The sequence below is a fragment of the Anser brachyrhynchus genome (assembly GCF_964034855.1).
Source record: "Anser brachyrhynchus genome assembly, chromosome: 26".
Classification (NCBI taxonomy): domain Eukaryota; kingdom Metazoa; phylum Chordata; class Aves; order Anseriformes; family Anatidae; genus Anser; species Anser brachyrhynchus.
The window spans coordinates 5,280,483-5,297,761 of NC_137719.1; the positions used below are offsets into that span (position 1 = coordinate 5,280,483).

The 17,279-nt window shown below is 53.0% G+C and overlaps 1 long non-coding RNA gene across 7 annotated transcripts in view; it reads right to left on the reverse strand.

Annotated features, from left to right (window-relative positions):
* Positions 1-766: 766 nt before the first annotated feature.
* The window catches only part of LOC308183113, a 120,052-nt gene continuing 103,539 nt past the window's right edge, over positions 767-17,279 (reverse strand). For 5 of the 7 annotated variants that reach the window (XR_013942287.1, XR_013942288.1, XR_013942289.1 and 2 more), the window contains one exon: positions 767-6,602. This is a non-coding gene — a long non-coding RNA (uncharacterized lncRNA). The remainder of the gene's footprint in view (positions 6,603-17,279) is intronic. The other 2 variants (XR_013942290.1, XR_013942291.1) reach the window with 2 other exon arrangements.

The window sequence follows — 17,279 nt, forward strand, 5'->3', positions numbered from 1 at the left end:
TTCGCCTGCCTCCGGATAGCTATCTCGCTCCGGGTAGCGCTGACGGTGGCAGCGTGGCAGCGATTGCAGCGGTGGCTCCGGCGCTTTTATTCCACTCGATCCGAGAGCGACGTGCGGCGCGTTCGTCCTGCCTGGGCTGTGCTCTGCCGGCAGGGCCATGATCCTGCACAGCCCTGTGGGACGCTGAGCCCCCCCGCCTCCCCGCAGCAGCCCCCCTGGTGGAAACCATGCGGGAACAGCGTGTTCGCCCCGAGTTCGGATCAATAGAAAACCAAATATTGAATGATTTTCTCCCCCCCCCCAACCCCCCCGGCTACTGGCCAGGTCTAATTCGAGACGCGCACTCAGGAACATGTTAAGAACACCGTGCTGCGTTTGAAATACAACATCACGTTGAGGATTATTTATTTATTTTATCTGCTAACTCACTTTAATGAATCAGAAGCGAGTAAGAAGCAGGGCAAATCACGCTGTCTGGCTTGCTGTGTGCCACCGGTTGGGGCAAAAGCAGGGGCTCAGCACCAGGGGAGCCCTGATCCTTGCACCAGCTTGGTGACCCGAACGGCCGGCACTTTCCAGCCCAGGGAGCGCCGTCTGCAGCCCCAGGTCCTCGGTGGGCACAGGGCAGCGAGGAGCAGGGCGCTGCAAACCCCGGGGGCGCGGCGGCCGGGCTGAGGTCCACGTTGCTGCGAGCCCCGGCCCTTCTTAGCCACACTTGGTCTCCCACGTGGAAACTCATCCCCGTTCTCAAGTGTTTGCTAATGCACCGTGTGCAAGCAGAAAGGGGAAAAAAATAAAATAAAATAAAAATTCCCTGGGCGCACAGGGCTCCCTCCTGCGTGGGGAGGCAGGATGAGGGTCCGGGGTGGTCCCTGTGCATCTTTAGTGACGGTGGAAGGAGCGCGGCCACGGAGCGCCCAAGGGGCCCTTTGCTTTTTGCAGCGCCCCCGTCTTGCTCCCATCAGGAGGTGAGCGGTTCGGGCCCATCACTCCCCATAATCGAGCATAAACACTGCGTTTTGTAGCCACTTAGCTGGGGCTGGCATTTGGAAATGACATTTAAAGGTCACTGCCAATCTTCCTGCACGGGAGAACATGGAGAAGAAGGGGCGCGGAGGAGAGGGGCGCCCGGCGCGTTTGCGGGGCTGGGAGCTCTATGGGACCAGGGGCTGATGTGGACGATTTGGGCTGAAACGCCCCAAATCCCTGCCCAGCTCCTGCCTGTCGGTCCTGGGCACGGTCTGCTGGTGCCAGGGCAAATCCCAGCCCTGGGTAACGGGACCGGGGGTGCAAGCAGCGGCCACGTGCAAAAGGAAAGGTGCTGAGCTGGTCCGTGCCTCCCCATCCCTCCTGCCCTGCTGCGTCGTGCTGGGCATCTTTCTCCCTTTCCCAGCTAAGGATTTCTCCATCCCTCTGCAAGGAGGATGCTGTTTGAGGAGATTCACAGCAGGATCTCCAGGGGAGAGGTCTCCGTGCCACGACGCCAGGAGCGGAGCCCCCCGAAACCTGTGCCCAGCGCTGCAGACATCATGCAGGAGGCAGCGGGGGGACTTCAAGCAACCTTGCACCATCAAAATTAGCATTAATTGACCTCAGCGTGACGGGGAGCTGCCGCGCACGTGGGCAAGCACGCGTGTCCTGCGTGGCACGGCCGTGTTGTGTCTGCCAAAGCTCGCCCCGGGCTGCCGAAGGCGATCCCCAGCAGCTGGGGCGCTCGGGGAGCCTTCAGGAAGCGTTGGTGCCGCGGTGCACGGCGCGGCGACAGCCCTGACATTTGCCTTATTACGATTATTGTTACTATTTCGCTTGCATTCGGTGCGGCGCATTTTCTCTCGTCTAGCCCACTTCACAGCAACTCCTCAAGTGGGGACATAATACACATTTTAAAGCACTGAAAATCACACTCCACGTATTCAGCTCCCAAAAATAAAAATGAAGAAGTCAATACAAATTAAGTAAGAAAGAAGAGACAGTCTGTTTCCATTCTTTAAACCAGGTTTCCAGGCAATTATTCTCCTATCTCCCCCATAAAATTAATAAGAATTCTGCTTGAACATTCAATAGGCTTTGGTTTTGCATAGCATCTTTGAGGCAAAAGGAGGACAGAATGCTTAATTAGTTTCCTACAGCCTCTCCTGCTTGCACAATATGTAGATAGCGTTGCCCGTAGGAAGCTGTACATGCACAGGGCAAAGCCTGCCGCGCAAGGGGGGGCTGCCTGGCTGGGTAATAAGGATGGGGTCGGGGGAGCAGGGGGAAAGGAGGCGAGCTGGGGCTCAGGACACGAGGAGCGTGATCGATGGCTGCCCATCGATTCAGCCTTCCCGAAGGGGGAAGGAAAGTGCTCCCGTATCGACGGGCGCTGCCGTGAGCTGCGTCCCCGCGAGCAGCCGGCCCCGGCGGGGTGAGCTGCCCAGAGACTGCAGGTATTGACCCCGTCCCCGTCGGTCCGAAGGCTCCTGTACGCCTATCGATAATCGAACAGCACAGGGAGGTCATTAAAAGATATGCAAATAGTATAAAACACCCAGGCGGCGTTGGCTGCCCCCAGCGTGCGCTGCCAGGTTGCGTCCTCGCAGGGCCGCGCGTTTCCCAAGCATCAGCTCAACGCCCCAAACTTTGAAAATAAAACTTTTCGAAAAAAAAAAAAAAAAAGAGAAAATCTTTTTTCTCTTTTTTCCCTTTTTTTCCAGAGGTGTCTTTCTCCTCCCCAGCTTCCTCTCCCCCCGTGCCCACGTTCAGCCTCCCCTGCAGGAGCTATCTTTCCTGCCCGTCTGTGCTCTCGGCAGCCTTTCTGCCTCCTCCGTAAATAGCAAAGAACTGGATCCTGTGGAAGCAGGAGCCTCAGAAGTAACAGAGCGATAGATAAATGGATGTGTCCATATGGAGAAAGACAAATAGACGGGAAGATAAGGAGACTGGGTAGCGAGCGGTGTGTGTGTGTGTGTCTGAAATCAAATTAAGAAATTTCTCACATATGTTTCGTTCCATCAAAACCTCAATTATGCAGACTGTGTTTCCTACCTCATCACCGTAAATAAAGCACAGTCTGCAAAAAGGACAACAATAATATTACACTAATATTATTGCCGCCCATAAATAAGCACAGCGAGAGATGGCTCTGATAATCAGGAGGTCATTTCCAATTCAGCATCGTGCTGCTGAGCACCGTGGCACAAAGTCTGCAGCAATTGTGTTCGAGGGCCAGGCCCTTCGCTGGGTAATATCAGCATTTCTCTGCAGCTTAGGAGAGCCAGACTATCAGTATGGATCCAATTAACTGCCTGCTTTTGGCCACGTCTGAAACCGGTGTAAATCAACATAATCCCATCGACATCAGTCGAAACACGATGATCTATATCCACTAAATAGCTGTCCATCCACCCATCCATGCATCCATCCATCCACCCATCTGTCTGTCCACGCATCCGTCCCTCCATCCATCCCTCTCCCTGCTGTTCACGCCAATTCACATGGCTCTACTGAAATATTTGTAAATATATAGAGATGCATGTGCATATGTGTTTATTTTTCTGTTTGGCTCTATTTATACACACATATGTACGCATATATAATTTTCTGTCTTTAAAATATTAAAATAAATTACATCTTTTCACAGAATACAGACATTAATTCTGTTTCCAGGAGATTTGTCAAATCAGTGGTCTGTGTTTGCATAACAAGCTCTTTGGTTATGCTGTGCTGCATATAAATTACCACGTTGTCAGGCTCCAGATCAAAATCATTGGGTTTTAAGCAGAATCTCTCACATTGATTAAGATGTGCTTTACGTTATGTGCATCCATTACATCTGGTGGTGGGGAGACGAGCCCTGGAAGCAGCTTTGGGAAGACGCTGGACGCGGACGAGGCTCAGAAACCTCAGAAACCCCTTTGCAGAGGGGTTCCCTCTCGCCCTGCCATCACTTTTTGGGACGTGTCCTGGAGGGATGGGCAGGGGTGGCCGCATCCCTTTGTGATGCGGACACTGGAGCCTCACATGCAGCTTGGGCTCGTGGTGTTATCACCCAGCCGCACGCACGCACGAGGAGTCTATTAAATGTACAACCCCCCGACTGTATCTCCTCCTCTTAAAAGCTGAACTTATCTGCCAAGGCACTAAACAGCTTGGGGTTTATAAAGTGTAATCATGAAGCGCAGTCCCCCTGTCGACACAGGCAACAGTCATCTGCTCGTTTGTTTTAATGAGATAAAATCCTCTCCAGAAGTCAGGGAGATGGGGTTTGAGTTCTTTGCTCGCCTCTGACTTTTCTTGGCACGGCTTGCCCAGGACCACGGGGACCAGCTGCTGATTTATCTGGTGCCTGTTGGGGTGCATGAGGTGCGCAGCACAAGGTGGGAGGACAACATCCCAGGCAGGATTTGCGCCGATAAATGCAAAACGCACAGATGTCCAGGAACCCAAATCTGGGAGGGCTGGCGTCTCTGCAGGGCAATGCCAACGTGTGGGCAAGCAGATTCCTGCCAGCAAAGCCAGTCAGCACACGGGCTGCTCTTATTTCTGCAAAAAGAGAAGATATTTCAATTTTTTATGGAGCACCAAGTAGCGCATCAGAGCTTCCCATGGGATGGAGATGCTCGTTTCTGCTCGGCTTCTCTGCAGCACCATTCCCACGTTGCAATCACCTTGCCAAGTCCAGGACTTCCTGGGGACATCTGGACATTTCTTGTCGGAGCCAGCCTTGCCCGTGCAAGAAGACTTCGCCAGCCAGGTGCCGCGGTGGATGCGACGGAAAAGCACCTTTCCCAATGAAAAACGAAGCCCTGCTCCGTGCCAGAGCCTGGCTTGCTGCAGCTCTCAGGCTTCCAGGAGGCTGCCAAGAAGCGGGTCATTCCGGGCTGTATTTTTAGCTCGCTGGCACCTGCCCATGAGGAACGGAGGTGAGACCTGCCAGCGCACTTCATGCAAGACTCTGGAGCAGCAGCAGATGGGAGCAGTTCCTGGCTGCTGACAGGGATGTGAATAGGAGCTTAAATTAAAGCAGCTAAGTTATGGGTGCTTTTTCTGGTAGTCTAGCCACGTGTGCCAGTAGTATTTTTCCTTAGTTTGCACAGAGGCACTGGGGAGCCAGCTACAGTTTAATTGTATTTCTTTAATTTTGCCAGCCAGGAGCCTAAAGGCAGAGGCACATGAAAGGAAATTATGATTCGGGAGAATTCCTCTTTTTGTTTACCGATTTAAAGTGCACTTCCTTGGTGTTTTTCCCATTCACAGCAGAGAAAGAAACCCACAGAAAAATCCAGCAAAATGAGTTTTGAAGTCCCCTACTGTGCCTGCAGAGAGGAGAGGCAGGGACTTGCTGGTGTCCCGGGGTGTCTCGTGCCATACAGCTATTATTTGGGGTTTGGGGAACCAGAGAGGCTGTGAAGCACACTGACTTGCTCCAGGCATCCTCAGGGTCAGAAACCAAACCCAAATCAAGCACACGTTGAACATTAAAAGTTTTGCATCCTTGGATCCGTGTCCCCTGCATAGCAGCACAGACGCACGTCTCTGCAACATCCCTTCGAATAACCCAAGGCCACCGAGCACGGCCGGCAGGAGGACCCTTAGGGCTGATACTTCTTCAAAGAGCATCTCCCAGTCCATAAATATTTCTACCCAAATGCAGGACAAAGCATAATGTATAAAAGATTGAATAGAAGATATATTATGCTATTGCATACCAATCCTGTCCTCGGGAATTTATGGCTTCGATATATCCGCTGTTAAAAGAGGGATTCTGGCTGGTGGAGGAATTCAATTCATCTCGAATCCATTGCAAACCATCAATATTATGGTTTGCCCATTTCAACTGGAAATGGGATCAATTTTGTTTTTATTTTTTGGCTATTTATGGTTAAAAATAAGTAAATTAAAACCCGTGTTGCACCACTGATATGGCGCCTGCTCTGGCAGCTCAGGTGGGATCTTTGCCTTTCCCACCCCACTTCACGGGCATTTTGAGTCTTGGTTATGGCTAGAAGCTGCCCCAAAAGTGGCAGCGCCCATTTTCATGGCAGCATCCTCGATATTTCCCCCACGCCACCATATGATCGTGCCCACATCACCTACAGGGTTGGCTTTTATCCTGCTCATTTTTTTTTTATGGAGCCTGTGCCTCTATGCTCCATCAAACCTCCCCAGCATGGAGATACCTGGGCTCAGCGCACGCAGGCTAACAGACACATCTGGAGGGAGCAGCGGGGAGATGAGGTCTGGGGGGGCTTAGCGAGCGCTTGTGCAAATGCCCCTGCTCAAGGAGCCTCTCCAAAGGCACGGCCGTGCGTAGCTGCTTTGCAACCTGCTCCTGTGCTGTCCACGCTCTTGCAGCTGGCTCCTCGGGGGTGCAGCTGGCACCCTTGTCCCTTGAGCACACACGTGAGCTGGCCCTGCTCACGGGTCACAATTAGGGTTAGGGTCACTCATAGTTAGGGTTAGGGTCACTCACTGTGGATGCGCCACCTCGTTTCCCATGCGCTGAACTTCACAGACCCAGGGGGCTCTCTCCAAGAGCAAGGCAAGGAGGCGAAGTCCTCACGGGGACGGGAGCACTGCACAGCGAGCACCGGGTGCGAAGGAGCAGCTGGTGCCCCGGGGAGCTCAAAGTTAAAGAAAAAAGAAAAAGAGTGGGGTTTGTTTTTCCAAAAAGCAATCTGTTCCAAAGCAATTATGCCCTGCTACCTGTGCTGAACTTCCTTGTTCTTCATTGCTGTGACATTTGCATGAGAATGGGATGAAAAGCATTTTTTCAGGCGGCAGATTCCCACCTGTTCTCCCTGCTCCTTCCCTACCCGAAGGGCTTGGCTGCTCCAGCACGGCCCCAGCAGGGACACGGAGGCAGACCCAGCTCCCTGTCCCACCCCTGCCTCCTCTCCAGCCATCTCCTCAATCCCAAACGCGCGCCACAAAAAAAGAATAAAAAAGAAAAAAAAAATAGCTGGTCCTTTTCTATTTGTTCGGTAATCATATTTGATTTAATTTCATGTTTCCTCCTCATTCTTTTTGCTGTGCTTGCTGCTCAGAAATAATGATGGCAATGTGTTGCAATTACTCCTGCCTATGTAGCTGATTCCTCTCCTTTCCTTCCCTTGTCATTTCCAACCCTATTTTTTTTTCCCCCTCCCTTTCATACAAAGACTCTGGCATTTCAGCTTACTCACCTGGAAACTGCTACATTTCCTGGTTCATTCTGATTAGATTGTGTCTCGCAGACGTGTACTGCTGAGCCATTTTTAAATAAGATGTTCGCTTAGCACAATCACCTAATTATTTGGAGTTTAGTGCCATTGTATTTTTACATAAGCTCTCACAATTGATTTTTTGGGGGCAGGCAAGAAGAGCAATTGTTCCCCCCAAACACCGACACATTTTACACACGTTGGTTTTTGTGTGCGCATCACATTTTGAGAAAAATCAATGGGATGTATTTGCTCAGCCCGAGACAGGACACGTGCAGCGGGGCTGGGGCCGGGAGGACAGGGCAGGAGCTGGCACCAGGCAGACACCCGTTATAAAACACAGAATTACAGAATGATTGGGGTCGGAAGGGACCTTAAACGTCACCAAGTTCCAACCCCCTGCCCTAGGCAGGGATGCCAGCCACCAGATCAGGTTGGCCAAGGCCCCACACAGCCTGGCCTCGAACACCTCCAGGGATGGGGCATCCACAACCTCTTTGGGCAACCTGTTAAGCAATCTGGGCAACCGTTCCTGTGCCATGGGCAACGAGCCTGCCGTCCCCGCATTTATCCCCTGATTTATCTGTGCCCCGTGCGTGCCCGCTGCCCTCTCGCCGAGGCTCTTCCCGTGCGCATCAGCCCGGCCCCAACGGGGATAAAGCAAATCCCAACGGGATGGGGCGCAGAGGGACAGGCGGAGGAGGAGGGCACTTCATTAGTGCCCCACGCTAATGAAGCACCTCCCGGCACCCACAGCGCACGCAGACATTAGCCACCAAAAAGCTCCCTCTGCTCTGAGCGCCGTTCCAGCGCCGCTGCAGCCATCTGGCCCTCCCGGGGGGGGGGACGCTCAGCTCTCCGTATTTAAAGGATTTGTAAATTTGTCACAAACCGGTGAAGCGAGGGGAGCGGAGCCGCGCAGCGGGGTTTGGTGGCCCAGCTGCTCGCCGCGCCTCCCCGCTGCCCGGGCGCGAGCACGGCTGGTAACGAAGCCTTTAATTACACTTGCCGCCAGCCCCATAGGAGCGTGGCCGCGGCGGTGTGATGCTCTCAGGCACTGCCCCTGCTATAGCAGTTTTTATTCCCCCTGGCTGATTTCTGGGCTCTGCAGCAACCTTGGGCCCTCCCCGTCTCTCTCCCAGCCCCAGTTTCCCTTCTGTATGAGCAGCAATTAACGCTAACGACATTTCTGCCACCCGCCACAGGTGAGCCCAAACAGAGGCAGGGCTTGGGTCTGACCAGGTGTTGGTTTTACAGCCAGGTAGGGCAGGCAAAAAAAAAAAAGAGAGAGAGGGATTTATTTCCTCTCCAGTTCAAGACTGACAAGGACACGGCTTAATCTAGGGCAGGCGTGCTCGAAATCCTTGTGCTCTAAAGAAAATTTACGGGCCAAATTTTTGCCACATTGGTATAAACTGCTTTTGACTTGGATTGCACTGGCTGCGCCTCAGATTAAGTGGAATCAGGGATGTAAATCAGGAGCAGCCCCGTGAAGCTTCCCGGCATCGCGCTGCTGTCACCGTGCTCACTGGTCCACATCAGCAGCATCTCCATAAACCCGGGTGACATTGCATCAGGAGCCGTGATCGCCCCGGTGTAAATCTGGGCAGGCACTTGATTGCGATATTATTTCACGGGGACAAGCGAGGAAGAGAGGAGCCGGGCTGCTTTTGGTGGGGAGGAGCCACAGCTCAGCCGTAAAGGGAAGTTCACCTTGGGTGCTTCGCCCATGCTTGGCCACGAGCAACTTCCCCGAACCGCTCGGATTTGGGGACGGATGGGGATTTGGGGACGGATGGGGATTTGGGGACGGATGCAGATTTGGGGACGGATGCGGAGTTGGGGACAGATGCGGATTTGGGGACGGATGCGGATTTGGGGATGGATGCGGATTTGGGGACGGATGCGTTGTGGTGTGGGGAGCTCGGGAGGCCCACGGCAGCACGCACTGCAGGTCCCGGTGCTTCGGCTGCAAGCGTCGTGCAGGGACGTGGGTGAGAGCAGTATCGATCAGACTGCGTTATGATCTCTAAGTAATTCTCGGCAGCCGACGGCTTTGTTAATAGTCAGGAGGCTGATAATGTGCGAACGGTCTCGGCTGGAGACGGCTGCAGGAGGAGGGGAGCTGCCTGCGAGTTCCTGGGTGCCAAAAAAAAAAAAGCAGCCTGGACCAAAAAAAAACCCAGCCTGGACCACAGCGGCCCTCCTGAGCTGCTGCGTGGGTCCGCAGCACCAAAGGGTTTGGGGTCTGCGAGGTGCTCAGCATCCTGCATCCCCCTCCCTGCCTCTCCCCGGCTGGCAAGGAGCTGGCTGGAGCTATGAAAAATGCATCGCTCGGGCTTCATCTTCTCCTCGCTTCGGGAGTTGCCAAGTTAAACCGCTCCAAATGATGATCTGGGCAGCGGCAGCCCCGCGCGAGCACGTCGCACACCGGGGCTGGGACGGCGGCAGCGTGCGGGGCAGGCTCAGCGCCAGGCGGGCACGGGCGCTGCTGCGCAAAGGGGGAGCTCAAAAATAAAAAAAGGATTTAAGGCTTCCCCACTCGGCACGCAGCGGCACGCTCCAGGTACAGGCTGCTCTGTCCCCCTGCCCTTGGATTTGATGCTGGTGCGGCAGAAAATTGGGCTAGGAGTGGACGAGAACTGATTTTATTGCCATCGGCGGGCTGCACGAACTTGGGTTGAGTCCGGTCTCAGCATTTCTGGCACCGCTGTGAGATCCTTGGCATCACTGAGAGAGTGACGAAGGCAGCAGGAAGGGCAGCGAGGGGCTGGGGGAAATTATTTGGGGTGAGGTCCCCGGGCCTTGTCACAGGGCCTACCGGTGCTGCCTTCAAGGAAAACCTGACTGCCATTGCCTACGTGCACTTCTGCAGCCTCTTTAAGGGAAAAAACGGGCAGATTGCACCTTTAGCCCGATTTCCTGTTAATCTGCCATTAAAATACCAGCCAGGGGACAGAAATAGAGGGGTCCATTCTTCATATGGACAGCAGGGCGCATAAATTGCCCTGCCGTTTTGGCTGAAACAAGGTCTTTGTCTGAGGCTGGGCTGACCTCTGCTCCCTGCACGCTCCTGGCGGGGGGACACCGATGCCACATCTCCTCGCTCGGCCCTGATTTCAGCAAACGCTGAATTTCTTCACATCTCGCGGCCTCCCCAAGTTGCTGGCTCCACTCCCTGCTGTGCCATAGGTGAATTCGGATGGGAACGAGCACCCAGCCTCCTCCTGCATGCCCAGGTCTCCTCCGAAGCCACCAGGGAGCTGGCAGAGAGAAGCCAGCGGCGCCTGCAGGGAGCTGCAAATCAGGCTCACCATTCGCACTATATACATATGGAATGAGGTTTATTTATGAAGGGGAGAGAGCCCATAAAGAAGAGTTATTATGTCCAAGAGGAGCTGATTTATAGAACAGCAAACTTGAGGCCGTAGCTCAGAGTGGGGAATGACAGCCCCTGACAGGTGGCCATGAATAAATCCAAAAGTTTTCCTGCCTCCGGTAGCCGGTGGCCAAACACTTCGGCAGGTTGGAGAAACCTCCACCTGCCGCGGTTTTTAATAGGCAAGGCGCGGGGAGGAGAGCAGCAGAGAGCTGCCATGCTTTGGTGCAATGCATTGTTTTTTTCTTTTTTTTTTTTTTTTTCCTTTGTATTTCAATATTCCCCAGCCCCGGGCTGATCTGTATGCAGGAGCCCGGTCCGGCCGCTCACGCTGCCGCTGTAGCTCGAGTGTCTGCATCGGTAATGGCACGGAGAGGAGCCGGCCGGCGGGGCTAGGTGCAGCCCTGACAGTGATACACGAACCCAACAAATCCCCAGCGACCGGCAAGTTTTGACAAGCCAGGACCACGGCGTGCGGCTGCGCGGCCTCGTGCAGGATAACCACGCCATGGTTTGGGGTGAAATCAGGCTTGTGGGCACTCGTAAGGCACCTTCTGAAGGACGTGAGTCTTGTGCCTGCCCTTGGTTTTGCATTCCCCTCTGTAACATTTAAGTTCTTTGGCCTTTTTCAACCACATTGTGCTGTCAGTGTACAAATCACGCGGATTTGGGGTTTCTGTGGGTTTTGTGCCCATGGCTGAGGCTTCCTGGGCAAGTCCCCTTCGCTGCACAGGCACTAACGGCTGCACAGACTCCTGCCTGAGAAGCCCCGGGGGATAATCGGATGCTTTCGCCTCTCTGAGATGGATATACAGGCACGAGGATGCTCCTGACTCCCGTTCAGCCACTTCAAGTGCTCGTAAACTACTCGAGGCAGCCGCCAGCCGCCAGCAGCGCTGCGCGCCCAGCACCGCCAGCCCCTCCGAGAGCCCGCCTGCAGACGAGAAGTTTAATTGCCAGCGTTGTAAAGCCGGGGCCAGGCACAAACGCCTGGTCCTGATGGTTTCCAGCTCACAGTATCGACAGATTTATTTGCCTGTAAACCCTCCCAGAGCGTAGACACGGGTGTTTTTTTTTTTTTGCAAGCACGTAAAGCAGAATTCATAACGACGCACCACAGCTAGACCCGTTCTCCCCTCCCCGGGTCACATCCCGCTCAGAACCGCGTTTCACTGGCAGCGTGGCCATACTCGTCGCTCCTCCCAGCGTCAGGGCCAGCAGCAGCGACGAGCTGAATTTATCTGGTTCGTCCCAGCCCCGAGATGCTGAACGTGGCTCGGCCCCGCCAGCAAACCCAGCTTGAGCCGGCGCTCCGTAGGGCTCCCTCCAGCAAAGGCAAGTGACTAATTAACTCCTGTACACTGCCGTAATTGCACAGCTTGCTGGCTTTATTCGCTTTGGAGGCGATCAATTTTTTTGCTTAGGAAAGGTGAAGCCACGCACGGCCCTGCTTGCCGCAGCCCCCTCCCAACCCACCCGGGAGGGCTGCTGCTCTCCTCCTCGCCGCCTGCCACCGCCTGCCTCCGTTCGAGGTGAAAGTACAGTTTAATTTCTAAAACCACCCAGCCGTGGACGCGGTGTATGAATTAGGCTGATAATGAAATATCCGTGCTGAATATTTGATGAAGAGGAGCGCTGCCGATCAGCGCCCGGCGGCAGCAGCCTGCGCCTCGGCTTGATCTAATTGTTCCCAAATATCTGAAGAACTGTTTTGCAAAGTTTGCAAAGGGGAAGATCTTTGATTCTTCGCAAACACAATGCTCTTTAGTTCCGATTAACGTTATGATCCTCGCTGCCAAAAGAGCCCATTCATTTCAGTGAGCAAACAAGAGAGAGGAGCAAAAGGGACTCTGGGCTGATAGCCTGCAAATAATGTTTTCCGTTTGCTAGGTCTTTCCAGCTCAGAATGGCATTAAAAAGGAAAAAAAAAAAAAAAAAAAAAAAAGGAGCATTTTTCAAAACTTCGCTTCTCAATTTATTGCATGGCATCCTGCAGCAAACAGCAAAATGAAATAGGTCCTTGTTATCTCTCCCCCCAAAAAGAGACAAGCTGTATGGGAGAAATAGATAATTTCTATCTGCTTTTTTTATATGCTTCATAAAATGCATTGTGCAGGCATGTAAAATATATGTGGCTTGTATAAATATGTTTAAAGACATAATTTTAAAGCCAGGCTGCTGGAGTTATTTGGAAGAGGCACCGCAGAGCACAGCGAGCTCTGCAGCAGCATCGCCCGGGGCTGGCGCGGGGGCAGAGCGCGGATGCTCTGGCACATGGGGCGTGCTCGGGCTTCCCCGGCTCCCTTTTTTTTTGAGGAAATAGAGACACGAGGAGGTGAAAGCCGCCATGGATCAGCCCGGCGAAGAGCAGGATGGGGAGCAGTTTGTCTCCAGGCTTTCTGCAGAGAATCGGCTGCTGGGGAACGTGCTCCTCCTCCTTGCCACGGCTGCCGGAGATGTTTTCTAGAAGACAGAGACCCCGCTGCCTCCAGGCCTCCATCTGCCTTTCCTGCTCCCATCCCTGGGAAAGATGCTCCTGGCACCGCTGTGGTGCCTGCGGAAATCCCCTCTGGGGCTGCCGACCCCGTCCTGCAGCCTCTGCTCTGCCTGATGTCAGCCTCCTCCCCGCTCCATCCCAGCGCCCCCAGGAGCCACCCTCCCCGTGGCACCCCCCAGGGAACACGGCATATTGTTTTCAATTGCAATATGCGAATAACAAAGTGGGAGAAGAAGTCTTTTTTTGGAGCCAAAGTCGAATAGAGAAAATATTGCGCTATGCGAAAGAGATAAGGAGAAGAGCTGTTTATTCCCTCGGTGGCATGAGGCCTGCCTTTGAAGCAGATAAATCTTTGCTGGTAATACAGTACTTAAACCAGAACTGACACCTTTTTATATCAATTGCTGAGAATTGCCTTTGTGAGGCTCTGATATAAAGGCTGCCTTGCCTGTTTCTTGCATACCAATTCCTCTCCAACCTGTTGGCTAACCTGCCTGCTCTGCCCCGCGCCGTGCCGAGGGGGCTCGCTGGATGGGGATGCTGCTGCCCGGCTGTGCCTGGCTTCTAACTCCGTTCCTGGGACCAAAAAAAAAAAAATGGGAATCTTGGCTTTTGTCCCTCATTCTGCCCCAAATCACCCCCTGAATTTTCGAGGAGCGTTTCACCTCTTCAGGCGCCGATGTTCTGTTCCCTCCTTGGCCCTGATGCAGGTATTTCTGTAAGGGCACCGGCGAAGCGATGGAGCCTGCGCTTATACAAGCATCGTTTGCATCTTCAAGCCCCAAACCCAGCCCTGCCACACACACCTCGAGCTGTCCCCAGCCCTGTTGCTGCCACGATTCCCCCCTGGGGACACTCGCAGCATGCCCACGGGGCTGGTGGCTTTAGGTTCTTCCTACATAGCCACTGCAGAGTCAACACAAAGCACCCTACAGCAGGGACACTTCTAATTTAGGTGATTATAATATTGTACAGCACACTTGTAAGTGCTACAAGCTTCTGAGAGAACAACAACAAAAGAATCCCCTCCAAAATCGTATAATGGCTGAGAAATCCTGTAACAAGCAGCAAGCTGCAGCATAATAAATAGTGTAGCTAAAAGTTCTTAATACCTTATTTTATTCTGATCAAGGATGCAGCTTATTGTGAAGAGAAGGGGAATGATCTGGGACTTTGGAGGACTCTTACATGCCGTATGGGTTGGGTCATCTTTTGAGGGAACAAGGAAGAAAGAGAGAGGTTTTGGAAGAGCTGGAGAAAAAAAAAAAAATGGACCAGATCATTATTTTTTCAAATATAAAAGAGTGAGGTTGGGGAATGATCCAGCTCATGCTCTGCTAATACACAACGGTGGCTGTGTTTGAAGGCTGCTGACTGTACCAGTTGTATCATCTTAGATATTCTCCTTATAACTCTCATCTGACACCGCTCACCCAAAGAAGGGATGATAATTAAAGACGTGTAAACCCTCCTCCGCTCTCTTCCGCGCACGAGCGCGAGGCTGGGAGCGGCGAGCTCCTGAATTCTAAGTGCGCCGGAGGAAGCAAAGCCATTTTCAGTATGCAAGAACTATATGCAATTTATTGATTTTTCCGCCCCTGGACTGAAGCTGCAACGCTGCGCATTCCCGACCAGCCCCGCTCACCTTAACCAGCACGCACAGCGGATCTGGGGGAACCGCTCGTGCTTCCTTCTCCCCCTTTTCCCCCTTGGGTTGCTGTTGAGCCTTGCAGCATGGGGACGGAGAGGGCTTCACCCACGTGGAGCAGACGCAAGGGTGCTGCTGGCATTTGGGTGTTGCCAAAGGAATTTTCGGCTGAATCCCTTATTTTTATAAGCCAGGAAAGCCAAGGCTGCACAGTGCTACAGACCCCTTGGCCCCATGGTGCAAGGCACAAGGCCAAGCACAGCAACCCCTGCCCAGTACAAGCAGCCAAAGCAGAGGGAGGAACCAGCCCCTTACCGTGATTAACCGCCGGGCTGGTAATTAGCTGAAGGAGGCCAGAGCTTGAACCAGAGCTGGAATCGCTTCTGATGAGCCCGATGGTTTGTGCACTCATAAAACCTTGACAGGATACAAGTGCAGTGGGGATGAGTTGCCTTATCCCTCCGCAGGTTTCCCAGGCAAAGACAGCATCAGACCGATCAGATTGGATTATTCCAGCTAATATTTTCCCACTCTCTGTTAATTACGATGATTAGAATTAATTACTGCTGATTAGAATCAGATTTATGTGTGGGCGCATCAGGGGATGCTGACTGTGAAGGGGGTGGGAAGTGGTCACCCTAAAACACCTGGCACAGCACCCAGTTTTGGAGATTTTCTGCCACATCCCCGTGCGACCTTGGTCAAATCTGTTCCCCTCTCGGCTCTTCCCGCAGCACACGAGCTGCTTCTCGTGCAGATTTTGGATTTTGGGGCTGCTCGAGGACAGAGGCACGACAGTGTCATCTGCAGGGACAGAGGACGCACGCTGCTAAATAAAGTTGGTATTATCCCTGCACAGAAGGAGGGAGGGATGGGAGCCCAGGGAGATGCAAGGAGAGATCGAACAGGTAGTAAATTTTCAGAATTGCCCCCAAAAAGCATATCTGCTAAGTAAATCCAATAGAGTGGGCTGTCTGTCTACATATAATGTATTCCTTATTAATAATGTAGCCATGATAGAGCCTCTTATTGATCTTCAATATATAAATCTAACCTCCCTATGAATAAAAAATGTAATAAGATCTTGGAAATAGACTAAATAATAGCACATGAACCCTAAATGACAGGGATAAATTGCTGCGCTGTGGAAATTGCTAATGGATGGCAGCCTGTGCCACCTGCCCGGGATCCTGCTGGCGACGGACGCGGTTTGGGCAGCGACACCGACCTCGAGCCTCCCGGTCCTCCCCGAGCCGAGGCTTAGCTCAAGAGCAAGGCTCAGAAGCGCCCAGCGCTGCTTTAAACAACAGGACGCGCTAAGGAAAGACACACAGCCCCCCTTCTCTGCTCTGCTCTGCTCCATCCTGCGCACCGCAGGCACCCAAGTGCCAATAAAACCCCTAATAAAACTTATTAGCGACCCTCAGGTGTTACAAGCGACCGTCGCAGGCTTTGATGCGTGCTCAGTTTGCTCCGGTCCGCCTGCTCCTCTTCCCCCCTCCCCGATTTTAATGCCTGGTAGAAAACCCAGTCCAAGCTGCCGCACATCTCCTGCCTTTATGCTGAAGCCATAAAGGGGCTGAGGCTGTATATTGGGCTGCCTGTGCTCAAAACTTTGCCAATATTAGGAAAAATAGCCTGTTTCTATTTTTTTTGGGCCCTGTGGCAGAAATTTGGTTTCCCCTCCGGATTACCCTAACCACCTGGGATGTTTCACCCAGTTTGCCCATTGCGTCTGCAGAATGGGGACGCTGGATTCTGCCTCCCCGCAGAGCGCTGAGGGATCCGCCAGCAGGTTTGTTCCCAGCTAATACACAACGTGATTGCTATTCACATGTCACGGAGAAACTTCTTCACAGCTCTTGCTTTTGCTTCGTGAAATAACCCCTTTTAGTGTTTAACTTTGCTCAGAAAGAATTATATCCCCAGAAACACTGGCTGTGCAACTTTCTTAATAGCAGCTGTCAGCATGGTCAGGCATCCTTTGCAGCGGAGACGAGCGATGCAATAATAACAACATCAATAATATCTACCTCTGACAGAGTGCTTTTTTTGTCAGTGGATTTCAAAATATTTTACAAGACGGTCCCATTTGCGGGATGGGAAGAGCAACACTCGGCTCCGGCATCGGAAGGAGCCGGGGGCGGGGGGGGGGAGCGGGGAGCCCTGCCCCTGGGGACCCCCAGCACCCAAAACTGGGGTGCTGAGACAGCCAAACCAGTCAATGCCAGGACATTAACACCACCAGATGGTTCACCTTAACACGAGGCGGTGACAGCATTTCGCAAACAGCCCCGGGTGGGGAGGAAAGGTGAGAGGGCAGCGGGGCCGTATCCAGCCCCCCAGCTCCTGGGCGAAGCAGCAGGGTGAGGATGACACCAATCTTTCTCTTTTCTCTCCCAAAACATTTGTGCAGAGGAGCAATGTGCATGGGGAACCAGAGAATATTTATCATCTCTTTGCAAAGTAAGTTAATCTTGCCTGCGCGCTGCCTATTGCCGGGGTTATAAAGCGGCTCGCTTGGCTGCTATTAAATCTGTTCATTAGCAGCGCTGTCGTGCCAGGCAGCTTTGG